Source organism: Mesocricetus auratus, unplaced genomic scaffold, assembly GCF_017639785.1.
Source record: "Mesocricetus auratus isolate SY011 unplaced genomic scaffold, BCM_Maur_2.0 Super-Scaffold_2245, whole genome shotgun sequence".
NCBI lineage: Eukaryota > Metazoa > Chordata > Mammalia > Rodentia > Cricetidae > Mesocricetus > Mesocricetus auratus.
In genome coordinates, this window is record NW_024429180.1 from 38673385 (window position 1) to 38690001 (window position 16617).

The following is a 16617-nucleotide window of genomic DNA, read 5'->3' on the forward strand; positions in this document are numbered from 1 at the left end:
TGTATTGAAAAACAAGAGAGAAGACAAGGGAGAAGGGAAAGGGGAGAATGGAAAGGAGGCAAAGGTGTAGACTGCCTCTGGATAGATGGGACAGAGGTGTAGCACATAGGCAAATAGTAGTTTGTAAAGGTAAATTGGGAAACACTATGTTAGGATGAGGTGTATAATTCAGCATGTTACTCAGGTGAACCAAAGGGAGCTTTTGATTGCTGGACTTTGGTAGTCAACCTCAGGAGGAGGAAGTGATCAAATAAAGAAAGGTCTTACATGCTTAGCTCAAAGGGTTTTTAGCAAGGCATAGGAAATGGGATAGAAGAGCAAGTCCTACCAGAGACTTGCTTACCATAATGAAGCTGGCTAAAGACATTTCAATTATCATAAAAATAGACAGTAATAATTAAAAATAATACAATACTAAAATGTATAATTCTCTTTATAATATAAGTTAAAGATATTATTCAGATATCATTAAAAACTTATCAATTGAAAACAATTGCTCTAAAATCCAAAGTACTTTAACAATTTAAGACATATAAAAAAACGTGAACTGACATGAACCAACTTGGCGTGATAAACTGCATTTATATGTATGTTACAACTGACATCACTCATACTTTATGTTGAAAGAATAAATGTACACAAATATGGATATATAATATAAAAACTTTCAGTAGATTATTATTACAGATAATAATAATAGTAAGAACTATAAGTAATGAAAAGGAGGAAATAAACTATTGCTTTAAGCTATGACCTAATTTATGGATAATCTCAAGGTATATGGTAAATGTATTAGAATCAATCAGTATCCAGGATGTAGGGCAATGTACAACAGACCTGCAGAAAAAGCAGGTCCAGCAGGATCAGTTGGACCAGGTAAACCAGGCCCTGCATCTAGGCCTGCTTTCCAGTGCCTGGGGATTGCCTAGGGACTGCTACAGAGCTTCCCATCCCTGTGGGAGCCCAAAACCCCAGATTCCAGGTCTTCTCTTCCACCAACAAGACCAGGGGACCAGCAGGGCCAGGTAAAAAGGCCCCACATCTGGGTGTGCCTCCCAGTGCCTGAGGACTCCCACAGAGCCTCCCATCCTGGAAGAAGCAAAGCACCCCAGATCCCAGGTGTTCTCTTCCACCAACAAGAACAATGGACCAGCAGGTCCAGGGGACCAGTGCCTGGGGACTGCCACAAAGCCTCCAATAGAAGCAGGAGCCATGCACCCCAGATCCCAAGGCTATTCCACCAAAGGGACTAGGGGATCAGGTGGGAGACTATGCACCCTAGATTCCTGGGCTTCTTCTCCACCCATGAAACAAGAAAGAGAAGAAATACCAGAGTATTGAAGTTCCATGCACCCCGAATGGGAACTTTGGTCGCCTAACCACCAGACCAGTAAGGGGCTGTTTATGCACCCACTAGAAGAAAAGATGGGAAAGAGACAATACAAAAACACACCCAGCAACAGAAAAACAAATATGACACCTCCAGATTCTAGAGACTCCACACCAGCAAGAACCCAACATTCCATTGCAAATGAAGCAGAAGTGAATGACCTTAAAAACAACTTCATGAAAATGATAGAGGCCATAAAATCCCTCAAAGAAATGGAAGAAAAAAACAAACAAAAAATGCAAGAAATGGAAGAAAAAGCAAACCAAAAAAGCATGCAAGGAATGGAAGAATAAACAAACCAAAAATGCAAGAAATGGAAGAAAAAACAAACCAAAAAATTCATGAAATGCAACAAATGGATGAAAATATGAACCAAAAATTGCAAGACACATTTCAAGGGTTAAAAACTGAAATAGAGACAATAAAAAAAACACAATCAGAAAAGCTGGGCAAATGGTCAGGTACTAAAAATACAGGCATTACCAACAGAATACAAGAGATGGCAGAGAGAATCTCTGGTGTTGAAGATACACTAAGAGAAATTGATTCATCAACCAAATAAAACCTTAAGTTCAACAAATCCCTAACATAAAATATCCAGGAAATATGAGACACCATGAAAAGATCAAACCTAAGAATAATAGGTATAGAAGAAGGTGACGAAAACCACTACAAAGGCGCAGAAATCATAGAAGAAATCTTTGCCAACCTAAAGAAAGATATGCCAATGAAGGTAGAAGAAGTTTACAGAACACCAAATAGAGTGGACCACAAAATAAGATATAGCATGACAAAACTCGATTCAAGCAATATATATCCACTAACGGAGGCCAACAGAAAGTTCTGGAACAAAACCTCCAACCCAAGGAAGTTAACTATAACCAGAAAAACATAGGCATTAGATAATCCCGCTTTACCAACAGCCAAAAAAAGGGGGTTTAATTCCACACATAATAGTACCACCAACAACCATTCCAAATGAAAGAAGAGTGAGCAATCAATGGTCATTAATACCCCTCAATATTAATGGCCTTAACTCACCCATAAAAAGACACAGGCTAACATAATGGATTCAAAGGCAGAACCCATCTTTCTGCTGCATACAAGAAACACACCTCACCCTCAAAGACAGATATTACCTGAGAGTTAAAGATTGGGAAAAGATTTTCCAATCAAATGGACCCAAGAAACAAGTGGGGTAGCAATCATAATATCTAACAAATTAGACTTTAAAATAAAATCAATCAAAACTAATGAAGGATATCATTACATACTTATCACAGGAGAAATCCAACCAAATGAAGTTTCAATTCTGAACATGCATGCCCCAAATACAAAGGCATCCATGTTTGTAAAAGAAACATTAATAAAATACATCCAAAAGATTACCATTCATACAACAAGGATGTCTGTTCCATTATGTTCATAGTAGCATTATTTGTAATAGCCAGAACTTGGAAGCAATCCAGATGCCCCTCAAACGAAGAGTGGATAGAGAAAATGTGGTACATTTACACAATGGAGTACTATTAAGCAGAAAAAAATGGAATCCTGAAATATGCAGGCAAATGCATGGCACTAGAATCAAACATCCTGAGCAAGGTAACCCTTTCACAAAAAGAGAAACATGTCATGTACTCTCTCATATATGGATTTCAGACATAAATCTGTGGAGTGCCAGCCTGCAATCCCATGGCCAGAGCGTCTGGAAAACAGAACCTTCATTCAGTGACTGATGGAGGAAGAGGCAGTCTCCCATGGCTAAGCTGTGAGCTGAACTCAAGAAATCCATTGAAAGAGAGGTAGGAATGATGACCAAAGGCATTAAGACTGGGCTGGTTTAACCCCCCAAAATAGCTGACCTGGCAAGGGTTAGCTCTTGAATCCCAGGCTGATGCCTGGGAATCCAGCAGGAGACTGATCAAGACTCCCTGAATGTGGGTGTCTGTTAGGAGGCCTAGGTAATCTATTGAGCCTCTGATAGTAGATCACTCTTTATCCCGGGTATACAAATGGGCTTTGGACTCCCATCCAAAAATGAGAGGTGCACTCTCATCCTGAACTCTTGGGGGAGGGTCTAGGCCCTGCACAGGATGTAATGACAGACTATGGACAACTGCATGGAGGGCTTCACCCTCCCTGGGGTAATGAGGGTATATTGGAGGGTTTGGTGGGAGGGCACTGGAGGAGGGGAGGGAGAAGGGGGGAAACCTGGAATTGACATGTGAAGCAACCTTTATTCTAATTTAAATTTAAATTTAAAAATAAAAAAATAAAATACAAAAATAGAATGAACTATAAATAATGATATTAACTCCACTAACATTTGGCAAAATTTAAAGAAAATATTCTATTATCTGTCCTATCTTTGTGAATCTAAAGATTTCTATGTAACATATCTTTTATCACAACTAAAGAAAACCGTAACTATTGGTATTGAACTACTTCAACGACCCTAGAAGAATAATATACAAACTCTAGATTGACACAGACATCTCAATGACTGGAGAGTCATGCAAAGTTCCTTTGTAATGTTGGGGTAAACCTCTTAACCTAAAGGTACAGAATATCTGTCGCACTTTTTTATGAAACACAAACCTTGAAGGATATTCCTGTCCCTTGGCAAGTTCAGCAGCCACTTTCTTGTAATCTTCTTGTCTGAACAGCATGCTGTTAAGCAATTCAAGGAAGTTGCTATCCATGCCACTCTGAAGACAAACTCCGTAACAAGTTTCTTTAATGACCATCTTCATCTCTAATGTAATTGCTATTTCCAGGATCATTTCTGTCTCATTGTTATTAAAAACCATAATAAGCCATTTTAATTGCCATATCCTGTAGGTCTTTGGAAGGTTTTGAGGAATACATATCCATCTGAAATATATCTCTGTATAACTACAAAACATAACTAACATAACTATTTGTTTTGTCTATTATATGTGACAATCTATAATCTGTGTTTTATTACATATTACATTTTTAATGAGCTGTATAAACATAATACCTAAGCAAGAGTAGAAATAGACACATATCAAAAGTGAACTTAAATTTGTATCTCTTTTCAAGGCTGGGTAAGGCAACCCACTATGAGGAAAGAGCTGTCAGCAGTGTCAGAGATAACACCTGTTCCCTCTGCTATGAGTGCCACCCGGAGGGCAAGCCTCAATACTGCAAAACATGTACATAGGGACCAGGCCCCCACCTTTGGCAGTTTTTTTTCTGCACTCTGATACTGACAAGAATCTGAGTATGCTTTATGAGGAAATTTGGACTCCGCAGTTGTTTCTAAAACTCCTCGCTCTATTTTTCCTACATTCTACTTCCTGTGAGATTTCTTTCATAGCCCATTGGTATCTTACATGCAGTAATTCATACCTCAGACTTTTTTCTCTAATGTTCAGCAAATTACAGCAAAATATCTTCACACAACGTACAAATACCCCATAAGACTTACTTGTGTCTTTAATAGCAAAAACCAAAAATATCGTTTTTTAAAGAAGAAAACTCAGTAGCTGACATACAAAATATGTGTGCCACATGGCAATCTACAGTATGTTGATGCTGTAACCATAAACGGCACACTTACTGAAAGTAAAACTAAGTATTTATTGTAGAAATTACTCACAAGATACCAAACAAGTAACCCAGATGAGCAGAGTAGTTTTCTGCCACCGAATTGGAAGCCGAAAGCCGGAAAAAGAGAGCAAGACTTCCGCTGTTCAGTATTTTATACCTTCCCCGGTAACACCCCTAGCCATGCCCAAAAGTGGGCCTGGCTAGTGACATAGTTCACCACCTACGTCTGTATATGGCTTTACGTCCATCCGTATACATCTTTAGTCATGCCTAAACTTATATGAAAGAAACACCCGAGTCTGAACACCTCCTTCCATTCCCAACTCTAAAATAATTGAATACTAACACTAAGAGGTGTAAACTATCCTAAAATAAAAATAGTAGGGACAGGGGGCATGGAATTCTAAAAACTACTTCCTGCTGAGATGAGACGATGATAATCTCATGGAGATCTGTGAGAAGAAAAATGTTAGTGTAACAAAATCTCAGTAGATCAGACAGTCTCTGTATGGCAGGAGATGCTTCATTGAAGTTCCTGAGTGGGGTTCTAGTTTTGATTGAAGTTCTCATCTGAAGCTCTGGCCAGATTGTAGAAGATGTGCTGTTTTAGTTCCTTGGTCCGGAGTTGTGTAGAGTAATGTAGTTTCAAGCCAGTTTCAGGATAGTGTTTGTCAGGTGGAGTCGATGATGTGGGGCAGTTCAGATGCCTCCAGTCGAATCAGGTGAAGTCAAGGAAGTGGATCCTCATTCTATTTCTGAAGCAGTTGAAGATTGCTGTCATGAAATCCCTTCTCTGGAAAACTCAAACATTAATGTTAACAAAGAAATATTTTAACTTTTATATGTATGCTTACCAGAAGAGGTGACAATAGAGAAGATGGTAAACATGAAGGAAATTAGAGTTTTCAGAAAAAGAAAACCACAGATAACGGTCCCTAATTTTATTTTCTTCTGTCTTATAACAATGGCTCTTTGATGTAATACAGAAATTCTGAATTTTATTTAAATAATATGCTTGAATTTAGAGTAGGAGAGCCAATCCAAGTCCAAAGACACCTTCAGTTAAATGAATGGGGACTGAAGTATATGAAAAAACAAAGATAAAAGGGTACTATAAAAAACAAAATGGAGAGATTTAGACTTTGATACCACACAGTGATACTGTTTGTTTGATGGTCCTCAGGGTAGCTATTCATTCTTCTTGAGTAATCTATATGTCCAGTATTCTTTGCTGAGTTTACCTGTGAAGACAAAAAACAAAACACTTCTCTTTCCTTTTAGGAGGTCACTTTACCCATGGTAGAATATGAATTTGGAGATGAGCTGTTATCTTCCTCCTCCTGAGATGTTTTCTGTTCTGATCGAATCTTAATTAATTTTAATGGAACCCAAAGCATTTCTTCTCCTGTGGAAACAAAAGCATAACCCCTTCCCCAACGTAACACATATCCTGGTTTCCAGACTGAGGTCATAACATCCTTAAAATACAATAGACTGGTTAGTTCAGTTCAGAAGTCTTCTCTGTAGTCCAGTGTCTTTCTGCTGCACTTTGTCCTTTTTCATTAGCATTAAGAAAATTCAATGTTAGTAAAGCATTATGTAACCTGTGTTTATGGGTCTTTTTCTCCCTGGCTGTTTATGAAGCATCTCTTTTAAGGTTTGGTTAGATCTTTCAATCACTGCTTGTCCTGTGTGATTGTTAAGGTATACCAGTTACATGTTTTATATTAAAATATTTGAAAAATTGTTCCAATTTACTGAAGACATATGCTGGAGCATTGTCAGTTTTTATTGTTTTAGGTATACCCATAACAGCCATCACCTCTAAGAGGTGTGTAATAACAGAATCAGATTTTTCAGAGCTGAGGGCAGTAGCCCATTGGAAGCCTGAGAACATGTCTATGGGATGGTGTACATATTTCAAACTGCCAAATTCTGGGAAATGAAATACATCCATTTGCAAAAGTTCATTTCTGTGAATACCTTTAGGATTACAACCTGCTGGTAATGGATTTTGATTGTAGAATGAGCACCTGGGGCAATATCTACTATTTCTTTGGCTTGTTGCCAGGTGATAGAAAAATCCTTCTTTAAGCCTTTGCTGTTAACATGATGTTTCTTATGAAATTCTGAAGCTTCTAACACATTACCTGCTAATAAATGATCAATTTCATCACTGCCTTGTGCCAGAGGACCCGGCAGACCTGTATGGGATCTGATGTGTGCTATATATATAGGATGTGTCCTGTTTCTGATGGTTTCCTGTAATTGTAAAAACAATGAGGTTAATTCTGTACTATCAGGAACAAATTCTGCAGTCTCAATGTGCAAGACAACTCTTTCTGCATACTGAGAATCCATGACTATATTGAGAGGCTGTGTAAAGTCTTTAAGTACCATGAGAATGGCCCTCTTTGTATTTTTTCTGGGGCAATTTGTAATCCACAGTGAGGCAAAGTTTCCTTTACTGCTTTAAACATCTTTTCCAAAGTATCCTTATTTGAATCAGACAGTAATATGTCATCCATATAATGATATATTAACGAATGTGGAAATTATTTCCGAATTATTTCTAGAGGTTTATTCACAAAGTATTGACACAAAGTTGGGCTGTTTAACATACCTTAATGTAGCACCTTCCACTGGAATCTCTGTACCGGATGGGAATTATTATAGGTAGGTACCATGAAGGCAAGCTTTTCTCTGTCGTTTTCTTGTAATGGTATGGTGAAGAAGCAATCTTTTAAGTCTAAAACTATAATTGGCCAATCCTTAGGAATTAGAGAAGGTAACAGCATCCCAGGTTGTAGAGACCCCATAAGGTGAATTACCTTGTTGATGGCTCTAAGATCAGTAACCATTCTCCACTTACCAGACTTCTTCTTGACAACAAAAACAGGTGAATTCCATGCGCTAGTTGATTCCTCAATATGTCCAGCATCTAGCTGTTCCTGAACTAACTTTTCCAAGACGTCTAACTTCTCAAATGTCATAGGCTATTGACCCACCCAGATAAGTTCATCTGTCAGCCATTTTAAGGGTAGAGCTTTTGGTTGCTCTGTAGGTTGGGCACAGCATCCTGCTTCTGTACAGCCTGTACATTTGTCATCTGTTTTCTCTACTGCCTTACTATATTCTTTCTACCACTAAGAGCTTGTCTATAATTCCTCGCTGGTACAGGAGGTATGTTAATCTGCGTATTCCATTGCTGTAATAGGTCATGACCCCAGAGGTTTATAGCAACATATGGCTTTAACCTTCCTCTCTGTCCTTCTGGCCCAATAAAGTCAATCCATCTAATGCTCTGTTTAACTTCAGATAGGGTTCCAATCCCTAAGATTGAACATTAACCTCTTTTGAAGCCCAATTTGGGGTCAGGACTTCTGATTAATGATGATGATGTTACTTCCTGTGTCTTTAATGCCATTAATCACCATATTATTTACTTTAACTGATAACTTGGGGCTATGATATTGTATAGAAGTTTGCCAAATATATGTTTTGTATTTTCTCTTGATATAATTGATTCATCCACTGGAGCTAATGTATTATCCAGTATTGTATTATTTACAATGGGCAGTGGATCTTCTAATTGTCCTGGAAGAGGCTGTCCTCCACTGTCACTGGGAATGACCGGATAATCTTTCTTTCTGGGGCGTGCTTGAGGCCCCGATTCCTGTTTCCCAGCTGTAAAGATCTATCTGTAGTTGACCAGCATTCGTCAGTCCAATGTTAGCCCTTTCCACACCCCCTGCAGAGACCAGGAGGCTGAGGCCTTATGTTTTATGCATTCCTGATAAAAGCATTATTTCTAGGAATGAGCTGTCTACAGTTCCTACTCAGATGTCCTATTTTACCACAGTTAAAGCACATGGCATCTTTATGTCTGTTAAAATTCTTGGAGATTGCCTTCCCTACCCAGGCCTCAATATCATCACGGGTAGGGTATTTGGCATCCTGGTGCCTCCTCAAGCCTGCAGAAATACCTTCACCTACCCAAGCTCCTGTATCCTGATTTTTACATTCCAGGTTCGCTGTATGTAGGATTCATTACTCCAATTACCTGCCTGCATTGAGGATTTGCATTCTCATATGCCAAAGATTCTATAAGGAGTTCCTAGATTCTGGATTTGCTACTTGTACTTCTATTGCTCTGGTTAATCTCTCTAAAAATTCTGTGAACCTTTCCCTTGGGCACTGTAATACCTTGGTAGAGGGTTGCATTTTCTCTCCTGTTTCACAAACCTTATCCAAGGCATTTAAAGCAGCTGTACAGTAAAAGACAATATGTACTCGTCATATGCAGATGGTTCCTGCATGTCAGGGTAAGCACCCTCCCCAAGAATCTTGTCTTGGGGTACTTCATGACTGTTCTATAATTCCTGAATCTCTAAGGCTTTCGCCTCTTGCTTCCATAAAGCTCTCCATTGAATTTGACAAGAATTTTTGAGCACTGCCAAGGCTAATTGGGCCCAGTCTTTTGGGGTTCCTCTATTTGCAGTGGCCCATGAGGTTAGAAGGTCTTTGACATAGGGAGAATGAAGACCATATGAAACAATGGCCTCCTTGATTTCCTTTAGGTACTTCATCTGTATAGGTTCCCATTGATAAGCAATGAGACCATTTGAGTGCTTTTTTGTTGCTGGATTTTCTGTTACAGATACTGGGAAAAGCATAGGTGAACACATAGCAAACTTAGGGAGATCTTTCCATCTTTTGAGAGGTGTGGAGAAATCCCTGTCCTGACCTGTTGCCTGTATGTCTGATTCTTAAGTATCAGATTGAACATCTTCTAAAATCTGCAGTCTATTCACCATTGTTTCTCTGAGCTCTTGAAGTTCTTGGGACAAATAATTTTCTAAGGATGTCATGGAATCTTTCATTTTTTGTATTCATAATTTACACATGATTCCAAATATTCAATATTCTCATTCTTAGAAAGTATCTCAGTGCCATGTAAACTACCTTCCAGAAATGACATTCTATCAGCTAGTTTGTCATTGCTCTCAGACATGGAACAAATCTTTTCTATTAGCATTTCAATCTTATGTTCCAGTCTTTGTAGTTTGCTAGTGAAATCATCAAACATGGAACAGTTTTGTTGGTTAAATGTTTCAACATTATGTTCCACTTTTTCTATTCTATCTGTGGAACATATTTTTCCTGAAAGTAATTCAATTTTGTGTTCCGTCTCTTTAAACCAGTTTGTCAGACCTACATTAATAGTATTAATATCACGAATATTTTCTACCAAACCTTCCTTACTATCCTGCAAGGAATTTTGCATTTCCTGAATTCTTTGTACTAGGATATCATAACTATCTTGCAGTGACTGTATGAACTGTATAAGTTTCGCCCTATTTTTGAACCATTTCTTTAGCAAAATTATATTGATTATGAAACTAATAATCACCATCGTTGGTAGGAAGTACCTTTCAGGTAGGTCCTCAATCCTTTCTAGAATCCCATCCATACAAAAAAAAAAAGAAAATTCTTAACATCCTGCATCGTAATGTTAGCTGTTGACATTGCATAAAGCGGTTAAGTTTGTCACCACTAGAGTTTAATTCAGGCCGAAATCAGCAGGCTGCCTGCGAAAGAGTATGTGGCCGAAGTCAGCAGGCTGCCAATAAAAGAGCACATGGACGTGAGAGAAATATAGGAATACCACCTAACCTTACTGGTAGAAGGTGCTGGTTCCTGGTGGCAGGAATTGTGCCTTGCCGAGTGAAGTGGTGGAGAACTTAGCGAAAGGAGAGTCCACGTGTGCCTGGTTGGGCCGAGGAGCAGCCACTTTTCTGGGTGCCTGGATCTGGATTCTGAAACTTCTGACACCAAATGATGCTGTAATGATAAATGGCACACTTTCTGAAAGTAAAACTAAGTATTTATTGTAGAAATTACTCACAAGATACCAAACAAGTAACCCAGATGAGCTGAGTAGTTTTCCGCCACCAAACTGGAAGCTGAAAGCCAGAAAAAGAGAGCAAGACTTCTGTTGTTCAGTCTTTTATACCTTCCCCTGTAAGGCCCCTAGCCATGCCCAAAAGTGGGCCTGGCTAGTCACATAGTTCACCACCTATGTCTGTATATGTCTTTACGTCCATCCACATATGTCTTTAGTCATGCCTAAAGTGAGTGTGTTTAGCAGTGTGGTAAACCACTCTTTTATTACCTCATCTGTATGTGCCTCTAGTAGGTCACATGGCTAATGGTGGCACACAGCTTCCTCTTATATAATGTCCTTTAAACATAGACTTAAGACACTTGGTTCAGGAAAACCCATTTTTCTTTATTGCCAAAAACTGAATGTGTTTTCATAAATTATTATTTGAAAATGCATTATTGTTTTCTTTTTTCATGGCAGAGATAATGAAAGATATTTGTTAGTATTTCTGAATTCAGATCTCCGCTGTTTAAATCTAATCTTTACAAAACTTTATTTTATCCAAAATTTTCTTCTCCCCTAGTAACAAAAGCAAAACATCTTCCCGAGGATAATACATATTCCAGCTTCTATTCTATGGTGAGCACATCTTTAATGTTTACAGGCTGATTTAATTCATACAGTTTTTAATGCTATCTAATATCTCTCTGTAGCTGTTGGTCTTTCTCACTAGCATTTTAAAAATTAAAGTTAACAAAGCACTGTGTACTCTTTCTCTGAGGGATCTTCATTAACCCTCTCTGCTTGTCAAAAGTATCTTTTAAAATGTGATTATGTCTTTCTATGGACTTCTTGCCCTGTGGAATTGTTTGACATACTTGTAATATAGTGATAATTTTCTTGGAATGTTTAAGTTCTTATCTGCTTGTCAGGTTTGAAATAAATTGTTTAGCCCTGCAGTCATTAATTCAATTGTGAGCCATAGGTAACATCTCCTGACAATGTTTGAAAATCATTACGAATTTGTAATTGATCTTTCCTGATATGTAATCTCTGTAGTTGAATTTTTAGTAAACCTTCCTTACATCCTAGGTAATTAATACAAACTCCTCTTTATGTTTTCAGTCGAAATTTGCAATGTCCATCAAGGCATAATTATACTTCATCAAACATTTTTATAAGATATCTTCTTGTGAACCAGCCAGTAAGTAATCATCCATGTCATGATAAATTATAGATTAAGGAAAGTGTTTATGAATTATTTCTGATGGGAAAGTGTGTATTAATTATTTCTGATTGTTGTTGTATAAAATATTGACACTGGGTAGGGCTGTTTAACATTCCTTGTGACAGGACCTTTCAATGCTACCTTATAACAGGTTGAGACATATTATAGGTAGGCATGGTTAAAACAAATTTTTCTATACCCAGTTCTTGTAAAGATGTAGTAAAAAACAGTCTTTTAAATAAGACATTATAATACACCATCCCTCAGGTAATAAATAAGGCAAGGTACTCCAGTCTATAAAGAACCCATTGGATGAATCACCTTGTATAGAGCTCTCAGATATGTTATCCTTCTCCACTTTCCAGATTTTTTAAATGACAAATATTGGATTCCAAGGAACTAGTCAATTTTTCAATAAGTTGGGCATTTAACTGATCCTGTATCAAATTTTCAAATGCCTATAGTTTTTTAGGATGTCAAAAGCCATTGTTCTCCTCCCATAGATTTTTCAGATAATCATTTTATAGGTAAGGTTGTGGGTACCTTCAAAAGATCAACAACTCTTGTGCCCTGTTTATATACAACCTGAATGGTCTGTGACTGTTCTTGACAATACCTTTTAATATTTTTCTCTGAAGCATTCCTTTTTTATTTTTGATAACCAAACCAAAGTTTATTTGTATAGGACAATTTTATTGTAATTTAAATCCAAAGCCCCAGGATAAGAAAGCTGTCTTATCAGATTTCAAAGGAAGAATGGAGATGGGAAGCGAAAACTAAAACGAAAATTACTCATTGAAAGAAGTTAGCATGGAGCTCAGCAAGACAAGAGAGTAACTTGGATTTTAAGATAAGAAATTGATATATAGCCCTTTGCTGGTTTAAGATCTGAAATCCTGAATTTATATTTACAGACATATTGTCCTTACCTTACAGATGTGCTATGAGCTCATGACTGTGAATTTTTGTCATGGCCAGAAATCAAATTTGATAGACTTTCTTTGCATCCAGAGCTTTTCTGTGCCCTATCCTGTTCTGCAGTTGCTTATAAAATAATCACTCAGAGGCTAATATTAATTGTAAATGTTTATCTAATGGTTTGGGCTTATTATTAGCTAGCTTTTACATATACATTTCTATTAATCTGTGTATTGTCACGTGGCCCATGGCTCACTGGTAATGCTGGCATCTTACTTCTTTGGCGGTTGCTGGAATCTTCCCTTACTCCACCTTCTTTCTCCCTGTATCTCTGCTTAGATTTCCTACTTATCTATATTGTTCCCTGCCATAGGGCACAGCAGGTTTATTCATCCACCAATAAAAACAGTACACATTTCTAGCAAGCGGGAAGATATCCTGCATGACTTCTTCCTGTCACCCATCTTTGAAATTCTTCCCTCCCTATCTTTCTCAGTGTGCCCTGAGTATTTTGAACATTGATAAAAAACCATCACATTTAAATACTGAATACTCAATAATCTTTTTTTTTCAGCACTATTAAGTATCACTTAACCTATACATTCCCATCCTATTCCACAAAGAAAAGTTTTAATGATCATGGCTTAGAATATTTGCCTATTGGTATAACTGTAGATATTGTATAATATTAAGTCAATTAAAATCAGTTTCTGAAGAGTTCTAATCTCTCATGTAAAGAGTCATTAACAATTTTTATTAATTTAAAGACAATAACTTTTGAAATCTTAAGATTAAGAAATTCCAGAGTCATTGAATTTTGAATGTTGGCATATCTCTATTAAGGCACTTGAGCAAGTAAAATCCACAAAACACATAGAGAACAATGAACATATACAACATAAATCATACATTGTTTAAATTTAATTTCAATTAATTTGTTGTTCGCTTTCCAAGAAATCTATTTTGCTTATGTGTTACAGTATTGGCTTCACTTCTGTTAACTACTAAACTGACCCACAGCACTTATCATTCCTTCTTTTGTTATCTATTCACATAATCAAGTCTATGATATATGATTTAACTAACCCATACCAAAGGTGATTGTTATATTTGTGTGTATTAATAGCTATAGAAAATTTGACCTAAACCAGAGACTATATAGATGGTGAAACTAACAATACTTCAGTCATATAGTTACTTAAGTTTTTTACATCATATATTGAAGAGCAGATTTTTTTTCAAATAAAGTATGACTTAAAGACCTTATCTAGGAACCATCTTTTGAAACTGATCTTTAGAAGAAATAGAACTTGGAAATAAAACTGAGAACTGATGGGGCTTTTCTGGAGTCTGTCTCATTTAAGAGATATTATTGAGTAAAACTCTACTTTTATTGGAGATGTGCTTAATGATCTCACTAGCACACATTTTTTGCCAGGTACTGGGACATTTTGAAGAAGGAAACTACTATAACATCACTATACTAGTTCCCAATCACAATTGGGGTATGTTGTCCAATTATAGATCATTGTATTTTTTCAAATGTGTAATTTTTAATCTGTCACTCAAAAGCCAGTTGCTTCTTCAACATTCACAGAAAAAAAGAAAACAAAAGAAGCCAACAAACATAAAATCTTGCTTGATTGAGTTTGTCCCCTAATATCACCCATGAAATAACCCATGTCTACTTTATATTTTCAGTTTGTAAGCCTGTTAAAAAGAAATTGTTGCATTATTTATAGCAATATCCTTTTATTTTTTTCCCAGAAGGGAGAAAAATGCATCTTAATTCCAAAACCAGTATTGTGATCATTCAAGGACTATTTGTGATTACTTTATTTTCATATCAAAGAAATTATCTTGCAATGTTGCACATTCTACTTGAGGTTTCACACATGGTAGTCAAATCCTCTACCAGTGAGCTACATTCCTGAACACATCATTTATGCTGTAAAAGAACCTAATCGTAGATGGAAGGAGAATACTGTGCTATGATCTAGGAAAGAACACTACCAAGGCAACAGCATCTTTCTTCTGTGTTATCCATGAAGGTGAAGTGCAGTTATTTATAGGAAAGCTGCTTTTTGGTGTTAGACAGGGACAACATTTGTACACCTAGCCCTTCAACATTCAGTGGGAGTCTCATTGCTACAAAAAAAGATCTGAGAAGAATGGGATTAGAGAATGTGAATTTTTAGTGAAAATTCAATTTTTAGGTCATAGAAAAACTGTAGTCTTGATTTAGTTTAGATGGGTAAACTAAACATAATGTGTCACCAAATTAAGTTCTTTCTACATTGAACTTTTGGAAGGCAATTTTCATAACCAACACTTTTGTCTAGTTGAGGTTTTTCAATCTAAATCTGCAGATAGTATACAAATAAATATGTTTTATTCCTCTGTGTGTGTGTGTGTGAAGCATGCTTTACACTATATGTTTTATATATGTTTCTTGATAAAAATTGAGAACAAAAGCATTTTTAACATCTAGTGATTCAAACAATCATATCAAAGACTCAGTATAGCATGACACCTGTACTGGATATGAAATAGATTACCCAGGCTCCTACTTATTAATCACATATTATTTGGATCAGACTCTACACAGAAGATACTAATATCCAATCCACCTAAAATCAAGGGTAACAGTGTATACATTAATAGAACACTGCTTTGCCACTGTCCCCATGATCATTATCTTCTTATGAAAAGGAAGTTTTACTCCCAGTTGGCTAAAAGGTTGAAAGAATATTTTATATGTTTATTTCAGAAAATTTGCCTTTCTCCCCTCAAATATACATCAAACTGATCAACTCTAGAATTATAATAGGCAACAAATGTTGTCTTTCAGGATTTTCTAAACTCATTATTGTGCTACCTCTTAAAAATAGAAATTAACATATAACATATAACTTTATAACAGTTAATCTTAATTATCAGCTTGTTTGGATTAGGATTTAATTAAGAGAGAGCTAAATTCTGGGAAGGTCTGTTAGTTTATTTATTGGAAGGATTAACTGAGAAGAGAAGAGCATCCCCATATCCAAATGAGAATGGCACTGTCAGGCTTGTTCACTCAATAAAGAGTTTCAAGGGACAAGCTGTGTCTTTCATGCTTGCCTGACTGCTCTCACTGCTGGAGATTCTATCCACTCCTCCATTGACACTGTTTTCATTTTTCACTGACAGTGTAGAATGAAGTTCCACAGTTCATGGAAAATCTTTTCTTTCCCTAATTTCAGATTGGGAAGGTAAGGTATCAAGCTTTGTAGACTGAGCTGCAGTCAGGTTCTCAGCATCTCCGGTGTAAAAACGGCCATTTTGAACTCTCTAGACCATATTGTGTAAGCCAATCCAATAAATCCTCTTTGTAATATACACCAATTCAGTCAGACTTGCTACATTATAGAACCCTGATTAATAGAATCTTCATGCAGCCAAAGACTTTATAAAATCAAAGATTTTAATTTACCTGAGGATCTAATTTCACAAATATTCTATGTTTAATATCTTCTTCCTGAGACACTGTTAAACTTCTTTTGCATAATCAGGGAATACGCAATTACTATATATAAAACAAGAATATAAGTATATAGTGTATATAGTAAAGATTTTAAA